At 35.8% G+C, this 18,659-nt stretch overlaps 1 long non-coding RNA gene across 1 annotated transcript in view; it reads left to right on the forward strand.

Moving 5' to 3' along the window:
• Nucleotides 1–18,659, forward strand: part of LOC119506455 — a 119,328-nt gene that overhangs the window by 75,701 nt on the left and 24,968 nt on the right. Inside the window, exon 2 of the long non-coding RNA XR_005211002.1 lies at nt 5,005–5,130. This is a non-coding gene — a long non-coding RNA (uncharacterized LOC119506455). The remainder of the gene's footprint in view (nt 1–5,004; nt 5,131–18,659) is intronic.

Below are 18,659 nucleotides of genomic sequence, written 5' to 3' on the forward strand. Positions count from 1 at the left end.
TTGCTTGAAAATGAATAAAAACTTACCTTGTAAAATCTAGACTTGATACACAGATTTTCTCATTCTTTACCATTTCCTTAAATAGAACTTTGGTTGGGTCTGACAGTCTCACTCTTATTTAATTCCATTTGTGTTACTCTATTGTACTTGTTGGGGTGAAATGTAAAATTAAATTTTGTATAAAAATGCATTAGAGATGTCAATCATTTCCTATTTTCTCCACAACCGCTTTCTAGGAACTCTCCCTGCCCATGGCTCCAAAAAGAAGCCCTTTGAGTTATGTGACCTTTATCCTCAACAATTTCATTCCTGTTCCTACTTTGGAAAACTGATCTAGCAGACCATAGGTGGATCCCTGACCTAAGTTGGGCTGATCACATCAAGACCAGAAAACAGAGTTTTGTGGGCAGCTGGTTAGAAGTTCCTATCTACTTTGGTGTTGAGTTTTCTTTTTTCTGGATAGCCTAGATGAGACCAGAGGTAAACCATGGGATAAATGACTTAAATGAGAAGCTGGTTTAAAGTGTGAGTAAGACATAACAAATACACAAAGATAACTAGAACATATAAGACATACTCTCTTTGCCTTTCCACCCCACAATCTCTCCCACCCCAACACCTCCCTCTCCCATTCAGTAACTGCCAGGCAACATTTTTGGTTTCTGGTGACTTTACCATAATTCCTACAGTGGGATTAGTTCAGGAGATCTCCTGAAATACAGCCTCTTTTTGCTAGAACTTAAGAGATCGATCAATCAAATGGGCCTGCCAAAGACCCACAGAAAATAATTCTTTACTTTTGTCTTGAATGAGAGAAATTGTTATATCAACCTAGGAGGGTTTGGTATGTACTGAAGGATAATAGACTCTGTAGTGGGCATACATTGTTTTTTCCTGCCCAGTGCCCAATTTTCTACTGATGATTGACATTTTTTTGATAATCACATTTTGTTTTTCCCTTTGCGCAAGTACCTCTCCTCAGTTCTTAGCCCACATAATTTGTGTGGCATTGACCCCTCTCTGAAGAGAGGTTCAGAGATGGCTACATTATTCCAGGTAGATACTTGGCGCTCAATGTCAGGAATGCATAAGAGCAATTAAGAAAGAAAAGCAAAGGGGAACCAAGGAAACCATGCGTAGACAACAGGAACCTACAACCTACACTAAGAAAAATGAAGTTATGGCCCAGTCAAAGGAACAAACTTACACTCAACTGATGTACAGGAATTGAGACAACTAATAATAAGTCAATTCAAAAGTTTAGGGCAGATATGGCGAAAGAGCTGAACCGTATAATGAAAACACAGGACTTACATAAGGTAGAAATTGAAAGTTCGAAAAACCAACTGGCAGAATCTTTGGAAATGAAAGGCACAACACAAGAGATGAAAGACACAATGGAAACATACAACAGCAGATCTCAAGAGGCAGAAGAAAACACTCAGGAACTGGAGAACAAGGCAACTGAAGACTTACACACAAAAGAACAGATAGAGAAAAGAATGTAAAAATATGAGCAACATCTCCGGGAACTTAAGGACAAATGAAAAGCAAGAATTTATGTATCATTGGTGTCCCAGAAGGAGAAGAGAAGGGAAAAGGGGCAGAAGCAATAATAGAGGAAATAATCAATGAAAATTTCCCATCTCTTAGGAAAGACATAAAATTACAGATCCAAGAAGCACAGCATACCCCAAACAGAATAGAACTGGATAGGCCTACACCAAGACATTTTGGTAATCAGATTATCAGACATCAAAGATAAACAGAGAATCCTGAAAGCAGCAAGAGAAAAGTGATCTATCACATACAAAGGAAGCTTGATAAGACTATGTGTGTATTTCTCAATAGAAACCATGGTGGCAAGAAGGAAGTGGGGTGATATGTTTAAGATATTGAAAGAGAAAAACCACCAATCAAGAATCCTATATCCGGCAAAACTATCCTTCAGATATGAGGGAGAGCTTAAAATAGTCTCTGACAAACAGACAATGACAGAGGTATTTGCTAATATCATAATAAAATACTGCCTCCCCCCAGGTCACTCCCTGTAATGTTTTGTTCTAATTTTTTCATAAAATATAACATCCTTAGAAATATTCCTGTTTATTTGTTTACTTTCCCCCAATCTCTTTATTCCACTGTCTTATTCACTTCTGTGTCCTTAGTGTCAAAGATAATGCCTACAATAGTTTGTGTTCAATTAATATTTTTTTAATAAATATTGAAAACAGAGCTATGATGGATTGAATTATGTACCCCACTATAGATTTGTTCTTGGCCTTAAGCCACATTCCTTTGGGTGTGAACTCATTGTAAATAGGATCTCTTGAAGATGTTATTTTAGTTAAGGTTTGGTACAACTGGATGAGCTTGGGTCTTAATCCAGATTCCTGAAGTCTTTTTAGAAGCAGAAGATATTCAGACACACAGAGAGAAAAAGCCACAGGGAGGAGCTGGACGTAAAGGTAAATGGAAAAGAAAGGAGAGGACAGCTCTATGTGACTTGAGGCAGAGATGCAAGCCAAGGAATCCCAAGGATTGCTGGCAGCCAGCAACACAATGTTAAACATTTGGGGGAAAAAATGGCCTTGCTGGAACTTCAACTTTGGACTTTCCGTAACCTCAAAACTCTTATCCAATAAATTCCCATTGTGTAAGTCAATCCATTGTGTGGAATTTCCCATAGCAAGCTGAAAAACCAAGACAAGAGCCAACAAAGTAGATGTTGGTCCCAATAAAAAAAAAAATAATTCCCCCACAAAGGCAGGCATGGGATTTACCCCATCCTCTTTCTAACCTGCAGGGATCTAGTAATTTGTACTGACTTCATTCTCCTCTCCTTATTCCTAGTGGAAAGACTAAACACCAGTATTTCATATAGAAACTCTATTAGTTTATGTATATGTTGAGGTTCAAAGACTCCACAAAAGAAGGTTTTATCCATCCATTCCTTTTGACTCTCAAATCTTGTGCTTATTATGTTTAGAAAACACTTGTGTCTATTCCTTGGAAATGTTTTATAACTATTGCTGTCTAGGCTGTGTTTTTAAGGATTGTATCTCTTGGTGTGTCTCCAACAGAGTTTTTTAAAATTTTTTTACTTTTATTTGGAAAATAACTTGTAACATTTCATTGAACAGTGAATGACATATTGAGGCAATAATCTACTGAAAGTAATTAGTGTATATTATAGAATTTTTGATTCCATTTATATACATTTAAAACTTGTTCTGTAAAGTTGTTTACTTGATGGCATTTTAGGAGTTATATCTTACTAAGAACCATTTCAGTGTCATGCTTTTTAGAAGACATTAAAGACAGGCTGTTTGAGCCACAGGATTACCATCTCAAATGACTTACACCAAGTGGTGTAAGAAACCGGTGGTCAGCTGCTTGTATTGTGACCATGTGTGACACCTGCCCAATTACATGACTTTGCTTTTATTTTCAAGCTGTTCAACAAATTATTATATTGATTAAAAATTCAGCATACAACCAATTAAAAATAATGTCTTTCTCAAAGTTAATATTTCACCCATATTTCTGCAAACTATTTTAGTAGTTTATTACACCACCCTTTAAAACAGTATCTGAACCAAACAACACGTGTCATGAAGATTTTACTCACGGGTTCTCAGTTTTTTTACCCATGATTTAGGCTGAGTAGACTTAAGAGGATTACATGAAAATCATTGCAGTGTTTTACTTCTTTGACAACAAATGAATCTGAAAATTGGGTTCATTTATCCTTGTTTCAGGAGATTCAGCTTCTTGCCTCAGCCATCCTATTGAGTAGCTGTTAGTTCTGGGGAAACTGTTTATCCTTTTTGAGCATTATCTGTAAAATTGAGATAATGCTATCCCACTCTTCTTTACAAGACAATGAGAATCAATTCAAATGATATAATGGAAAAATTCACTGTAATATAAATCCATTTTATAAAAGCAATGAGTTATTGTTTAAAAGAAAGTGCAGAAGCTAACACAAAATTATATGTAAAACACATAATTGCCTCTAGGAGTTTAAAATCTAAGACAATATTTAGGCAGGAAGATAAGAGCACCTTGTAGATGCTACTGTAACAGGGAAAAATGGTGAAATATGGACATAAAATAAGTGTCAAGTTTCTGGAAATGTGCCCATCTACAGCAGTACAATTGTGACTCCATTTGTAATTCTGATAACTGCTGTTACTTGTTCTTTTTTGGATGCAATTATTTTCTGCTCTTTCACCCTACGCAGGTAGCCAAATTTGAAAGTAGGTATGCACATGTGCAAATCCATAAATGAAATGAGGCCATCAGGAAGAAATCAGCTCTTTCAAAACTTTTCTTTGGGTTTTTCTGATGTGCCCTGATCTTAACTTTTAGAGTCTTGACTATATTGTAACAAGCCCCCTTTGGTTTTCTGGCCGCTGCAGCACCAACTCTCATTCATCTGCTCGCATTCAGTTATCATGGTGTTTCAAGCTGCCATTGCATCCATCCTACTTGGCAGTTTCATTATTCTTAACCTTTAGTATTATTGACTCCTTTGCATACAAGAATATTTGTGTGCAGTTATTGCTACTTTGGTGGAATTATTTGGCCAGTTTTTCCTTAAACTTAGTGAAATATTAAAAGAAACAGGCAAAAGACGGTCCCCAGTTTAAGGATATCTTTTCAAAAGATTGCCAACAGCCTCTAGGACACAATTCAGTTTAATTCAGAGTGTTGGTAAAGATTGATAGTTTGAGAGAATATATTTATTGCTGTTTCTAATAGCATCTTGTACATTTATCCATGCCAATTAAAGGGGCCTCGTCTGTCCAGTGCCCAACATTTGATTGCCTTTAAAGTGGCTTAAATCTGTGGGAGGAATGGCACATCTTCTTTCAACTTCCTATAAATATTGCACTGCTGTCATTTTGATGTGTGTGTGTGTGTGTGTGTGTATGTGTGTGTGATTTGTGTGACATTGCAGGAGCACTCTCTAATAGAACTACGATTCTTTTCCTCTAGGGATCCCGGGAACCTCCTTTCCTCAGTGTATGCATCTAGTTTCAGGTCCTTCCATATACTGAGATTGGCAGTAGTCCTTCAGCAAGACTGGGTGATGCTTTTTAAGCATTTACCTTGAGTCACAAGGTAAGCAGGCTTTGGAATCAGACAAGTCTTGGGTTCAAAATTAGTTGCCATTGCAGCTGTGTGACCTTGTATATGTTACTTAACCTCTCTGGCTTCAGCTTCTATAAAGTGAGGATGGTAACCTTTCATATATTTGCTGTAAATTTTAGATATGGTAATATATAAAGAGCCCAAAATATTACTTGGCTTGTAGGAGGTGCTTGGTAAATATGAGACCTTCTATTCCTGGTTAATCATTTTTACCCTCTTGTGCTCATTCACTATGATGGCATGATGAGACACATCTGTTCACAATTCCCATTGCCAGTATTTTCCTTCAGAGGATTTCAGAACCTCAGTTCCTCAAGGAGCTTTATGTCTTTCTGAGCCTTAGGTATGAATCTTGGAGAATCTCAAAGCACCTTTGATTAGTAACCTTAGTATAAGAAAAACTAAATTAAAATAACCCAACTCCTAGTTCTTTTAATAAACCTCTGTCAATAAAACTTTCTGGATTATAGTAAGAGTTACCTGAGGATAAAATATTAATTTGTTTTTAATTTAGCACATAGCAATGATGTGTGCTGATGACATTAAACTCAACTTTCCTCTGACTTGGGGGAAAAGATTAATCATCACCAAGAAGTGAGAAGTACATACCACAGCAACAGGTGTGCTGAAGGCCTTCCCAAACACGCACATTTTAGGATATACCTTTTCTTTAAGCAATTGGAGTAAAGCTAGTAATTTACGTATTTTAAAACATCATAGATTAGTGATACCCATCATAGATAAATTCATTACTTGCTTTGATTTGAATTATTTAAAGGTATTATGTGGTACAATAAAAAAATGCCATCTGTGGCTTTCTATGTGGGCTCTGTGATTTGAAAATCTTTTTATAAAAGGAGAGGAAAAGGGGGATTTGATAGCGAGAGAACTAGAGTTCAGAGGTTCATTTTATCTACTATTAAAAATTGCACAGGCAACAATGAGGGACTTTAAAACTACGAAAATTCTGGCTGGGATTAGTAGAGTTTATGTGATATTCCTTCTTTCTTTGTTCACATGTTGAATATATGTGATCTCATGTGCTCTGATGGGCCTCCCACTTGCTGTCTTTTCACCACTGAGCACTGGGATAACAAAGTCACCTTCTAGGGATTGGCAGGAAACCAAGTGAGAGAAGTGGGCTAGCTGGGGCCTGAGGCAAACTGCATTCCATCCATGGGTCTCTAAGAAGGGAGCTGCTCCTCACCCCCATGACTGTTACCAGATTGAATTAAAAAAAAAAAAATTGGATTTTTTATAAAATCACAATATTTTAAAATCTATGACATTAAAAACGAGTCCTTATAGGGAGCAGACTGTGAGCTGCATCAGCCTGTGGTCAGTCAGTTTGTGACTGCTAAACTCTTTAATAAGGCATAAAAGGCCATATCCCATCAGGATTTAATTTTCTTTTCATCTTATCTCTCTACTCACTTCTACCCCTACCTCACCCAGCCCCCTATCATTTACACACACACAGCACCCACACTCCAGTTTTATGAAATTGTTGATCTTTTCCAGAACATACCAAGCACCTTCCTACCTACCTGCCCTTTGTGTGCTGTTCCATCCACATGCCTGCTCTCAACTTGGATCTCCTTTCCCACCCACCTGCCAAACGCAGCCTCTATATCCTCCTTCAGCTGTTGGCTCCTGAGAAGTCTTCTGTGAGCATCCAGTTCCAAGACCCAGGCAGAATTCATTGTTCCCTAATCTGTACCTCCATAAATCGTTGTATCATAATTAATTGTTTCCATGTCTATCTCACTATCACTTTTCCATCTCCTTCACTCAACTGTTATGGGGAGGAGAAACACAGTGGTCATGGACAGGGTGCACTTGGTTGGGGGCTGGCAGTCAGAGAGCCTTCCTGGTTTGTTATCAAGGCACAATTGCCCTCATTCCTCTTCAGGTTAAGGCCACCTCATGGGGAAGTGGGGCAGGCCCCCTGGCTGGCCACCTGGCCTATGTGGGCTGCTTGGCAGAAAGGTCATTTGGAGTTTCTTAGTCAGGCATCACGGAACAGTTACCCTGTTTTGCTTAATTGATAGGATCAGATTTGAACAAGAGAAATAGATGCTCTCACTCTACTTTAGAATTTAAAACTAATTTTATTGGTATTAGCAATATTAAGAAACTATTAAAGAAATTAAATGACTAGAATCAAATGACTAGCTTAAACATTACAGAAATAGAAAAAAAAAAAAAAAAAAGAGAAAGAATGAGAATGCATCACCAGTCAGGCAGCAGCATCCACGGGTTTAAAAAGCAATATGCCAAAAAAAAAAAAAAAAAAAAAAAAAAAAGCAATATGCCAGGTTGCCTTTCACTCTATGCCAGTCCCTGGAGCCCCGAAAGGTATTCATCAGCCGTACAAAGTGTGTCCACCTTGCAGGCGAAGGCTTCAGGGAATCCAAGAGGGGCTTTCCCTTTTAAAGCCCAAAATACATTTGTCATAATCAAAAGTGTTCCCTTGAAGTTGAAGCTGGCCAGACTGCACGTCTCCAAGGCAAGACTCCCTCAGGACGTTACTGATGTTATTTAGGATGCTCTGTTCCTAAGGATATGGAACATTAAGCTTTATGTACATGTTTTCACAGACCTCTGTTATTTAGATGTTATAAACCTTTGGGTGAGGCCACAGGGACATGCTCTGCAGCACCTCTGCTCCCCAGCATGTAAGCTCCCATAGTTCTTTGGGTCCTTCAGCTAGTTTCGTAATCTTGATTCAGTCCAAACCTGGATAGTCTTGGCTGCCTTGCTCCAGTCTCTCAGCCATAGTACTTATAAAGTTTTATCAGGGAGGCAGTGGAAGAGGAGACCTTTCATGATATAACTTTTATAAGGAACTTAAGCTGCAGAGCATTTATTTTTAATAATCTCTATACATAACTCATTCTCTACTCCCATTGTCCATCATGGTTGTCCTGGAAACCAATTTTTAAAGGTTTCTCACTCCAACCAGATGGGAAGCATTTCATAGGAGTAGGAGTTCTATCTTGTTAACCTTTTTTTTTCCTGGTGTCTAACAAACAGAAGGAAATCAAATACTTGGTCAAGAAGGAAAATGACTATAAAGATGGAGTAAGATCTCAGTTTTCACTTATAGCTCATATCTTGGGACCCAGACTGCCAAATGTGTCAAATGCCCCTTGTCCAATCTCATATTTACTAACCAAATAAAGTGAAGGGTAATAGGATACCATGTCTCCGCTTTCTGCACATTTTAGGCAGAGGGAGCAAAGAGAACTTGCTGTGATTTAATTTTTTCTCAGTTCTCATTGAACTTAGAGTTCTCCCAGTGTTTGCTCAGCCCAGTCGGGATCTTATCAGGATCAATGGCTGTTCTCACCAATTTCCTTGTCTCATACTTAGAGATTATAGGTTGTAAGAGAAGATTTTATTTTTAGGCCAGAAAGTTCTTTGGATTAAGCATGAGACTGGCAGAACATACTGTGATATTTCTTCTGGTTTTGTCTAAAGACACTTGAAATATTAGGTAATGTATCAAAATGATAGTCAAATTGATAAAAATAGCAATCATGTAATGAATACCTAATATATGCCAGGGACTGTACCAAGCACTTTGCAGAAAGCATTTTATAATTTAGTCTGCAACTTCCCTGTGAATTAGAAATGAGAACTCTAAGACTCAAACATGTTTAAAAAAATCACCGCTGGTCCTAAAGCTGGTAAATTTCTATCTGGCTTCAAAGCTTGATCTCTTAGCATGATACCTGAACCTATGAATGTGGTTTTATTCAGTTGTCTTCATAATTTAAAGTTCACAGTAAATCATTCTAGCAGTTCCAAAGATCTCTAAATTGGGAGCAGCTCGAGGATTACAGTCTCCAGAGATAAAATGATGGATACAAGGCCCACCATCAGGAAATATGCTTTGGAAAGTTCTGTATTTTACATTTTGGTGTCAGTTTTGGTTTCTGGCTGTAAGCTGGGCAAGATCACTTCTCTATTCTTTTTTTTTTTTTTTTTAATGCCTTCATTGCTGCCACCAACTGACTAGAAATGATGATATTCTACCTTTTCTGAAAACCTTTAGAAATTATCACTTTCTCACACTTAATTTTCCATACGTACCTTTATTTGGCTGAATGAAGTTAAGATAAAAACAAATGATTTCTGTTTTCTGATTCATGATAATTTCTACACCAATAGAATTATGGAAGAAAAAATACTTAGTTGGAGGGCTGGGTCACATTTTGCCATAACCTTTCGCTACTCAGTGGCACCATTTGATTTTTGATAAAAGGAAACAAAACAAAACAAAACACCAAGATTCTGAGAGGTTGAGACAATGACTTCATTTCCCCAATGTCCTAAATTTCCTTTATATGTAAAATAAATAGTCTGAAGCTCAATGCAAAGACATCACAGGAATAAGGTGAAATGATGTATTGAATTATATTAATTTATCCAATAAATAAAATAATGTTGATATACTACTATCCTTGAAAAAGGTACAGAAAACTTGGCAAGAAGCATGAGGCTCCTTTCAAATGAACTTTAACTTATACTAACAGTGAATAAATAGACTATGGTTCTATTAGTTATGAAGTTGACTTTAACTGAAAACTCAAAAACAGAAAGTACAACAGCAAGGAATTGCATTTACTCTAAGTAAGCTCTTATTCGTTCTCCTGGAATAGGGTTTGTGATGTTGCTTTGTATTTTTGATTTGTTTATTTGTTCCTCCAAAGCTCTTAAAGGAAATTTGTCAGATTAGAACTCTTCTCTTTTAGAAGTGTCCCTTCAGGTTTTAAGACTACTTTACAGTAAAACATATACTGGATAACTGCAAACAAAAAAAAAAAAAAAAAAAAAAAAATTCATCTTGAAGTTGAATAAGAAATTTTAGTTAACTGACATGTAATAACTGAAATGCAAGTAGTAAAAATAGAGTGATATTTGGAGCCGCAATGAAGCGTTTCACTTCAGGTTATTGAGGGCAAAAGAGAGGAATGGAGAAAATAATTGTATTCAATAACTCAACATATTAAGGTAAGAAAGTGGGTTAATAAGGTTTTAGAAACCTTTTTCAGGAATAGTATAACAAGGCATGTCAACGACCTATTGCCAAAATAACATTCTGTTACAAATCAGCCCAAAACAAAGAGGTTTATAACAATGCACATTTATTGTTTCTCGTGAGTCTATGGACTGGCTGGGTGCTTATGCTGATCTGGGCTGGGCTGCTCTGAGCTGGACGAGCTCATGAATCTGTGGTCAACTGGCAGGTTAGCAGGGGGCCGACAAGACTAGGATGGCTTCGGCTTGGACAGTTTGGCTTCAGTTCTTAAATTGCTCAAATCCCTTTAGCAGATTTGCCTGGGCATGTTCATTTAGGGGTGATAAGGTACCCAAGGTGAGCAAGCTTCATCATGCAAGAGAGCCAGCAGTGTGCATGCCCGTTCAAGCCTCTGTTTGCTTCATTTGGACTAATAGTCCATTGTCTAATAAAGTCAGGTCAAGCCCCAGAATCAGTGTGGGAGGCCACTAAGCAGTTAGAGGGCAAAGACTTTGAGTGTCAGAAGGACATTACTGCAGCCCATTAATGTAACCAGTCTACCATACCTGGCTTGATTTTAATTTTGTTTGGGGAGTGTAACACGAATGCTCTCTTCTCTCAGTATTTCAGTTAATTCTGGTTGTATTGTTCCTGATTGGCTGCAGAATTATCAAACCAGTTTGTGTGTGAACTAGTTTGCTCATTTTTTTCAGAGGGTAATTATCATAAGGTTTCCCATTCTTGAAACTACTTCCAATCTTCCTTCCTTCCTTCCTTCCTTTCTTTTCTTTCTTTCTTTCTTTTTCTTTCTTTCTTTCTTTCTTTCTTTCTTTCTTTCTTTCTTTCTCTTTCTTTCTTTCTCTTTTCTTTCTTTCTCTTTTCTTTCTTTCTCTCCTCCTTCCTTCCTTCCTTCCTTCCTTCCTTCTTTCCTTCCTTCCTTCCTTCTTTCCTTCCTTCCTTCTTTCTTTCCTTCTTTCCTTCTCTCTCTCTCTCTCAGAAGTTTTATGAATATTGTAATTAATTGACCACACCTCCGCAATCTAAGACTTTAAGTTATTTCTCAACAGATCAAGGCTCATTCTTTCTCTCATTTAGGAGTTACTATCCTTGATTAAAAGGGAAGCCCTATCCATGAGAGAAGAAAATTCAACAAGTAGTTCTAGAAGTAAATTATGCTGGACAAAAGGAGAAAAAAGTGCTCATCAGGATAAATTCCGTATTGATGTTTTGAGCCACATTGAACTGTGACACACAGCAAGGATTCCTTTAGAATGGTGTGTACAGTGTGTACGTTGTATAGAGCCATTTTTTTTGACCCTGAAATGGAAAACTTTACCCTTTAAGAACCTCCAGGATGTGACTTTGTCATAATTTCTTAAATATCTATTTGCAGTTACAAAAAATCACTGTGACTATTAGAAATGACCATGTAATTTCCTTAAACACTTTCTAACTTTTGAAAAATGCTCATTTATAAGCAGATACTTACTCTGGCAAATACGGAATCTCACATTTTGCAGTTGAAGAAGTAAGAGTGGAGTATTTTCCCAAGGCAACTTGAGTTTCCAAGGCATATGTTGAAATTACATATGCCTCTGGCCCACAATTTATTATTCCTAACTTATTCTAATCTTACCACTGTCAAGTGGAAAAAGTCCAGTATAAAATTTCAACATGAAAACTTAAATGCATAAGGGAATAAAAATGAGGAATATCAGCAATTATTTTCTAAGATGTAAAGAAGAAACAATTGAACACTGTTTATTAGCTCATGAAAGATACATGAAACAGCATAAAGCAGCCATCTGTTAAAGTAGTTCAAAAGCAAAACTTTGCTTAGTTTATTGACTGGTCTTAATAAACTTGGATGTTGTTAGTGCACTCACAGAGAATTTGAATTTCAAGTCAACTCTTCATTAGTTTTCAATCAGCATTCCGTGATCAGTATTGGATCACCATAGCTCACTGCAGAGGTTGGACCAGATGTTGAACATTAAATTACAAAATAACAAGGCAAAATTCTCCTTGCAAGCTTTGATTTCCTTCTACCTTCTGCACAAAAAATTAGAGACAAAAAAAAAAAAGACACATTGGGACAAACTGTAGTTCTAGACACTGGGTCCTTGTTTATGTATTTAAACTTGTTTAACTTGTATATTTATAAGCACTATATTATTTATTATTTATAGCAAATGTAAGAAAATAAAAAGTTGTAGTTGCATTGGTGATTATGGTTGAAGTAAATTTTGTTAGAGTTCTGAAACAAACAAATGCAATTCAATCACAACTTAAAATTATGATACCATTGAATATATATCTTGCTGTTACATTAAGTGCAAAACATTATTTATATATTGTTATTAAGAATAAATGCTATTATTTTGACTAAAATAATTTTCAGTAGTATTTTGAAAATGCAATAAATATTGCTGTTGTAAGAAGCCAAGAAGATTGAGGAAGATTGAGGAGCTTCTAGCATTTATTTTTATCAGTGCTAGGTTATTTTCCCCGGCCACTCATTACCATAACATGTGAAAACTCAAGAAGGTAAAGATTTCTAAAGTATAATATATGAGACTTTTAAATAGTGCAATAAACTATCAATCACATGGAGAATTTTTGAACAGTCCAGGAGAAGATATAACCTGAGGACATTTAGGGATCGGGCTTATGCTTGTGATCAGTATCTTAGATTCTCCAGCAGACAGGCTCTGACATTGTGGGAGATTCCCTAATGTTGGAGGAAGAAAAAGAGGCGTAACTATGAGCATATATCAAAAGTAGACTGATTTAGTTCATTAATTATAATGAATAACTATGTTATAGAAATATATTATGAGTATGTAATTTTCAGAAAGCTTATTATGAGAAAGCTAAAAAAAATTGTGGAAACCATATTGAATGAATTTCCTCAAAGTTAGTGAGATTCACGATGACAACACTGTAAATCCTGTGTTCTCTGTTATTTTCATTCTTTTGAACAGGGGTTTCCAAACTATAGCCTCATAGGCCACCACCTGTTTTGGTAACTAAAATCTTTCTGGAATATATTTTGTTTATGTAGTGACCAATACTGCTTTAATGCTGTAATTACAGAGTTGAATAGTTGCAACAAAAACCATGTGGCCCACAAAACTAAAATATTTGGTATCTGACCCATTAAAAAAAAATTTGTGCACACTTGCTTTAGGATATTTCTTTTTAACACTTTTCCTGAAGAATTTTTAGAATTTATACAAAATTCCATTGGAATATTTGTGTTGGGTTCACTAGAATATCACAGACCACCTTAAGTCTTTTGACTAAAACAATGGAGTAGATCCCTCAGCATTGAATGGGTCCATCCTGCAGAGAGCTTGCCAAAAGATGAGACGTTGTTGTTGAGCAAAACGCTTTTGAGGGGCATCAAAAACAGTGCCAAAATAGCTTATAAGTTCAAATACATTCCAAACCACTTTGTCTCCCGAGCAACCAATTTTAATCTTTCAAGGTAATTATTTTAATGTTGGTAAATGTTAATATTATCATAAAACCATAGATCTTCAAATAGAAGAATTTGAAATTATGAAAGAACTTTGTGGTATATATATATATGTCAGTATATTTTTATATACTTATATATCCATATTTGGTAATAACAATAATTTGTATTACTGAAAAATCCCACTTGTGATCAGGATTGCTTCCTTCTTCCCAACCTTCTTAATATATTCATCAATAAAAAGGCACAAACCACGGTTATGCACAGTAATATGGATAAATCTCAAAAAATATTATGTTGAACAAATGATACCAGGCACAAAACCTGATTCTCTTGTGTGTTTATTGTCTATATTAAGATAACTTGAAAGAGAAAATTGGTTACTTCGGAAGTAATGTGGTTTGGAATGTATTTGAACCTGTAATCTAATATAGCATTTAAATATAAATAAGCAATCTCATCTCATGAATTTGATGTGAACTATCTATTGATTATGCTGTCTCTTAAAGCAGTTTTTCTCAAATCTGATTGCTATTAAGAATTACCATGGAGTTTTAAAAAAATACAGATGTCCTGGCCAGACTCCAGATACACTGACTTAAATTCTGAATTACGGAGCTCCTAAACTGATTCTGATAGAGTTGGCCCATAGACCAAACCATCATTTTTGGATTACAGTATTGAAATATCTGAGGAATATTTGGGAATTGAGAATGAATGTTCAGAATCCAAGTGATGATTTGGGAATTTAGGCTATTTTTATTGGCAAGTGTCCAGTATCATTAAATGGAATTCCTTTGGTGATGTGTGCATGTCCAATTTCTTTTTGAAATATTTCATTTTTTGAAATAGGAAAGTAGAATTAGTAGATCACCCTAAACTTGGTCTTGCTAATGAAGTAGCCAAAATTTTGGTTTGTTTTTCATCTCATACAGTTAGTTACCCATCCATCTGTCTCAGCCTTCTGATTGTGTGGTCACAAATTTATGCATGGAGATAATGCCTCTGCAAACTGGCACAGCCACTAAAAAACATCATGAACCATATTGAGGCTGAACCACTGGGTCACCTTTGATTACTTTAGTTATCTTTGATTGACAAAGCACTGCATGCTTTGTTCTGTTAATACTTTTATCTTTTGAGTTGTAATATCCAGTTCATCCTAAAACATTTGTTCTTTAATTTCTTACCAGAAACCTATCTGAGAATTAGGTGAAAGGGTGGAAAGAGAATGACAGATCTGCCTTTTGAGTCAGAAGGCTGATTCTTTCACTACCTAGATGTACTAAAAGAAACAACAAACAAACAAGCAAACACAAAAACATGACTTTTCTATCTTGGCTTCTTCTTTAAAATCTGTTTGATAATTCCTTTTCTCCCTATGTCACATCACTGTCGTATCAAATATGGTCATAGAAGTAAAAGCACCATAAAGAATGACAGCTCTTTTCAACCCAGCTTTCTATATCCCTTGTTCAACTTGGCTTCTCTTACCTGGAGTATTATGAAAAATTCCTTCCTAGTCTCCCACTCTTTAGCTGGGCCTCCCAGCACTGTGGCCTCCTGCTTTATTAGTCTTCCTGAACCACACATGAGAGAATTTTTTCTCTATTTTGAAAAAATCTAATTTCTCTCTGGGCAACACTTACAGTCTTCTATAACTGGGTCCAGTATGAACCTCCTTTAATTAATTTGAATTTATGGTTGTTCCTCACTGAGAAGAAATTTCTTATTCTGTGCCTCCATTTGTGCTGTTTCATCTGCCTGAAATGCATTTCTTACTTACCATTTCCATTATAGAATTCTATCTTCTTTTCTAAGGCCTGCTGAAACGTTAGCATCATCTGAATTTTAACCCCTCTTACCCAATAGTAATATCTTTTTCCCTTTTTTGTGCCTATAATGCTTAGTTATTTTAAAAATCATCCTTGACACTTGTGCTCCTTCTTGGTACAGATATTTATATACATGATTTTATCTATTAATGTATGGATTTCTTTCAAAGTTTAATGCTTTTGAAATTGGAATATATCTTAAAAACTCTATGTGTGTATAATGGTTTTCTTTTATTTCCTATAACATTTTTACTTTGATTTAACCTACAGTTGATGGTATATTGTGTTCAGTGGAATATACTTGATGCCTTAACTACCTTTGCTATAATGTGAGTTTCCTGGGAGGCAAGAACTATGTCTTACACAACTTTCTATTTTCTACAGCTCCTTGCACAAAATAGGTAAAAAAAAAAAAAAAAATAGATGCTTTTTAAAGGAATGAAATACATAACAAGATATAAAAACCAAAGATATAGCATGGTATTTCTTGAACTGCATGTGAAATGAGAACGTGTATTTGAAGGTTCTCTGAAGTTCAAATCATAAATCCTTCTCCATATTTTACATCATTTATGCCTATTATATGCCTTTCATGATTTACTAGGACAATATTATGTTATTTGCCTTTACGATATTTTGAGCATGATCTGTTTTTTTTTTCTCTGAAGTCCAACTACTGCATTAATATTTACACCAGACTGCTTAAGTAGGCAATAGTATCTTTTGCTTTGCTTTATTTATTTCAGTCTTACTTCAGCCAGAAGGAAGGCCTGTTAGTAGCTTTCTTAGAATTTATTTACAACAATTCCTTTCTGTTTGCTTAGTATAACTCTTTAATGAAAGTCCAAAAATATTTTGATGCTACCTCCTGGTCCTAAATTGGAAGAAAAATCAATTCACATTTCTTCAAATAGATTCTGATTATTTTTGCACTTAGCACATTCAGAGGCTTTCCTGGAAAATTTAATATTCCTCTATTTTTTATCTTTAAGTCTTTTAAGCCATTCTGTGTTTTTTTTTTTAATAGGATTTAAATTAAGATATCTCATTATCCCCCCTTTGGATTGTTGGTTGAATTTTTGAAGGATAAAAACAAAATAAAAAATAAGAAACATAATCCATAATATCATACAATAACTTTCTTTTTTGATTATCTTTCTCAGTCTCTATCTAAATAATAAACATATTTACAGAAGCTAATATTTTATGTTCACATTTTGCCAGGTACTGTAGGAAGCGCTTTATGTCAATTATCTTATTTAATCTTTACACTAAAACCTATGAGGAGGAATTATGATTATTCCTGTCAAAGGATATCCAGATGGCATCTCTTCTCTTCTCAAAATCCTCCAATACCTTCCCATTTCCTCCAAGGTTGATGCGATGAACTAAACGGCCCCTCATGATCTGCCTCCCCTGTCCTCATTACTTCCCTAGCCTCATCTCCTACTATCTCTCAACTACCCTTCATCTCTCTGCTCCAGCCATCCTCACTTCCTTTCTTCCAAGAATAGGAGCAGTCTTACCTCAGGGTCTTTGCCCTTGCCACCTCCTCTGCATGCAGTGCTCTTTCCCTGCATGGACATTCACGTGCCTTGCTCTCTCACCTCCTTTAGGTGCTTACCCAAGGTCATCTTCTCAGCAATACCTTCCCTGACCCTATCTAAAATATCACATCATTCCCCCAGTAACTCATATCCCCTTCTCTGCTTTATTTTTATTTCTAACATGTATCACATTCTATTATACTATATATTTGTTTCCTTTAGTCCTCTTTTTTGCCTTTCTCATTAAAAAGTTTGATGGCAGGGATTTTAGACTCTTTTTTTGACTTCTGTATCCCCAGACCCTACACCAGTGCCTGACGCATAATAGACACACAATAAATATCTGTTGAATGAATAATGTGTGATTCAGAGATGGTAAGTTTAAGATCATTTAACTAATAATTGGTAGAGCTGAGATCCAACCTAGAACATCTGATTTTTACACATTCAGCTTTTGAACATATTTCTGGAATTTCTTATATAAAACATAGAAGGTTGTCTGTAGCTTTTCCATACGTAATTCATCTACATAATATTGTTTGGTGATGTAGACCAAGACTCTGTTCAGAGTTGACTTGGCTGATTCTTAAATGTTTTTCAGAATCATTTATTAGATATACAATGCATATGAGTTATCTTCTCTGAATTTATTTTTTGACTTGAAATGTGTTCCCAGTCGTCCATATTCAAACCACCAAAAATTATACTGTAGTCTGTTGACCAAGATTGATTCTGAGCATGTGGGACACATTTTAAACAAGAAACATTCTTGTTTGTTGTTTGTAATGTGATGGTTAATGCACCAGAACAGATTGCATGGACATTAAACTTCTGTCCACACATCTATGTTCAACAATCCAGGCAGTAAATATTTACTTTGACAGTTGTCTTTGCTGAAGAGTTGCAAATTGCCATGGCTCTAATTTTTTGGTATTCTTGTTCTCTTTATTTTTTTAAAAATAAACCTGAACTGGAAAACAAAAACACTGGTAAAGAAATTGTGTCCTCATAATACACATTTTGTGAGACAAGTTTGGTGACATACTTCTGGGACAGGAGTTAGTATAATAAGTCTACTAATAGGAACAGAAATCATTTCCTAAAATGATCCTACAATCTCCTTTTCAATGTCAAGGATGATTTGAGTGGACTGATTAGATTGCTGTTTCCTTCTTACAAGCATCTCAATGAATGGAATGGCTTGCATGTGTAATTTAGGTTTCCATGATTTCCATCACATAAATGTGAAATAAAAATATCACTTTATCCCAGCTAGAACACACTCATTCTCATTCTTTAAGCATCTGTCTGGTAAAGACAGAGGGAGATAGTGTTAGATGGACAGATGGTACTTCAATGCCTGGTTGGTAGCTAGTCCTCTGGGGACCCATCAACATCATCATATATATAGGTCAAGATAGAAAGAGGGTAAGGTAGGAGGGACAGATTAGCCCAGTGTGTATATTCCAGACTAGTATTTTGGTGATTTAATTTTGAGTTACAGCTCTGTTATTAATTAACCACAGTACTTCATAAAGTTCTCTTTCCTCTCCAGATCTTTCATATACCGTAGTAACCCCTGATCCTTTCATGCTCTGTCTTTATTCCCT

Source organism: Choloepus didactylus, chromosome 11 (genome assembly GCF_015220235.1).
Source record: "Choloepus didactylus isolate mChoDid1 chromosome 11, mChoDid1.pri, whole genome shotgun sequence".
NCBI classification, from domain to species: Eukaryota; Metazoa; Chordata; class Mammalia; order Pilosa; family Megalonychidae; genus Choloepus; species Choloepus didactylus.